This window comes from Nicotiana tabacum, chromosome 13 (genome assembly GCF_000715075.1).
Source record: "Nicotiana tabacum cultivar K326 chromosome 13, ASM71507v2, whole genome shotgun sequence".
Taxonomy (NCBI): Eukaryota; Viridiplantae; Streptophyta; class Magnoliopsida; order Solanales; family Solanaceae; genus Nicotiana; species Nicotiana tabacum.
Window position 1 is genome coordinate 105,671,135 of NC_134092.1, and position 2,400 is coordinate 105,673,534.

At 40.7% G+C, this 2,400-nt stretch overlaps 1 non-coding gene across 1 annotated transcript; it reads left to right on the forward strand.

Moving 5' to 3' along the window:
• Positions 1–1,624: 1,624 nt before the first annotated feature.
• On the forward strand, positions 1,625–1,731 carry LOC142168555 (small nucleolar RNA R71). The gene has a single exon (XR_012698408.1). It is a non-coding gene; the product is annotated as a small nucleolar RNA R71 (small nucleolar RNA).
• Positions 1,732–2,400: the final 669 nt, after the last annotated feature.

Consider the following 2,400-nt stretch of genomic DNA (forward strand, 5'->3'; position numbering starts at 1 on the left):
CAATTTCCACTAAACACTTGGAGTTAGCTTCTCCTTTTTTTACCCCCGTCTCTACATTCATCTCGAACGTTACAGTCTCTTCACCCACTCTAAGCATGAGTTTTCTATCATGTATATCTAATATTGCTCTACCCGTTGCTAAGAATGGTCTTCCTAAAATGAGAGGGACCTCTTTATTCTCCTCCATATTTACCACAATAAAGTCTACAGGAAACACGAACTTATCTACCCGCACTAAAATATCTTCCACTATTTCCTTGGGTATCAGAGTTGTTTGGTCTGCCAACTGCAAAGATATTGGTGCAAACCTTATCTCTCCAAGCTCATTCTCCAGTTTCCTGTAAATAGACAGAGGCATTAAATTAATTGAGGCACGAGAATCACATAAAGACTTATCAAAATTAAGAGGGCCTAACGAGAAAGGTATAGTAAAACTCCCTGGATCTCCATACTTTTATGGGAGTTCGTTTTGCAAGATTGCGTTGCAATGCTCTATGAGCTTGACCACTGAGGTCTCTTCTATCTTTCTCTTCTTTGTCAGGATTTCCTTCAAGAACTTGGCATAAGCTAGCATTTGAGAGAGCACCTCTGTGAATGAAAAATTTACATTAACTTGTTTCAGCATATCCAGAAATCTCTCAAATTACTTATCCAGCTTCTCTCTATAAATCTTTTGGGGAAAAGGTAAAGCAGGCATGTGCTTGCTCTCTCCAGATTCATCCTTTCTTGAATTCTCTCTCTTTTTTTTTCCTCAGTTCTCTTCTTGTCTTTCTTCTTCTTATCAACTTTATTTTTCAGCTACTCCCCAATTCCTTTTTCAGATATCACCTCTTTTTGAATTGGATTGGGATCTTTCAACACTTGCTCGCTTCTCAAGATCACATCATTTACTGTGTTTTTGGGATTCTTTTCAGTATCAGCAGGCAGAGTACCTGGGATTCTCTCAGACAATATAGTTGCAATTTGCCCAACTTGCTTCTCCAAGTTTCGCAAACCAGTGTCAAGTTCTTTGATGGCTGCACCATGAGCATCTAATCTCTCATCAGTCTTGACAATGAAGGACTTCATTAGATCTTCTAACCCAGATTGAATTGGTTGTTGAGGCTGAAACTGCTGCCTCGGCTGATTCACAAAACCAGGAGCTCTTTGTCATTGAAATCTAGGATTGTTTTGTTGCCATGCATTTACAGTACCCCCAGGTGAACTTCATAAAAAATCGGGGTGCTTCTGACCCATTGCATTAAAGTTATAATTTCCCACAGCATTAACTTCCTCAATTGAGGCTTGACACTCATGAGTAGGGTGTCCTCTTCCACATATATCACACACTGCATGAGGCTCATTATATATTGAGGCTAAGGTAAGCTTCCTTATTTCTTTGGCCATGGAAACAAGGTGTACCTACACAGATGTATTAGCATCAACTTGGTGAACACCAATTGATCTTCTTCTTTCAGCAATCTCAGAGGGCCACTGATTTACATCTTCAGATAACTCGTCTAGAATTGTGACTATCTCCTCTGGAGTCTTTTTCATCTATGGGCCTCCAGCTGTATTACTCAATGTTCTTCGTGAGGCCGGTGTCAATCCATCCCAAAAGTCCTAGAGTTGCATCCAGAGTTCAATTCCGCTATGTTGACATTTTCTCACTATCTCCTTAAACCTCTCCCATGCTTCAAACACAGTTTCAGTCTCGTTCTGGCAGAAGTTATGGATTTCTCTTCTAAACATGCCTGTCTTAGCTGATGAGAAATATTTGTCAAGAAATTTTCTGGTCATCTCATCACATGTTCTAATCGATCCATTAGGCAAGCTTCGAAGCCAGTGTTTTGCATCATCTTTGCATGTCAAGGGGAATGCCCTTAAGTAAACTGCATCTTGTGGCACACCATTGTATTGAAAGGTATTCATGATCTCCTCGAAATCCATTAGATGGTTGTTTGGATCTTCGTTTTGCTTTCCTCTGAAGACACAACAGTTTTGAAGAGTTTTAAGCAACCCTTGCTTCAACTTAAAATTATTAGTTGCAACTGGAGATGGTCTCACACTTAATAAGCCTTGATTGTAGGCTGGACTAGCATAATTGCCAAGTGGTCTCCCAGCACCGGGAGCTATGTTTTCGAACTGGTCTGGAACTACAGGTTGATTCTCAGTAATTCTTCGAGCCCTCTCCTTTTCATAGACAATTTGTGCATCTCTCAGAGTTGTTTCCTCAGCATCCCGTGTAGCTTTCACTCGTTGTTGGGTTGCCTCCCTCGCAGCCAAATCTGCATTATCATCATCTCCAGCCATATTTTCTTTGGTTGAGGATTGCCCAACCTTCTCTATGTTCTCGGGGAGATTTCTTTCCTTCCTCAACTGTCACAGTTGTTTCTCAATTTCTGGTTCATATGATAGCAC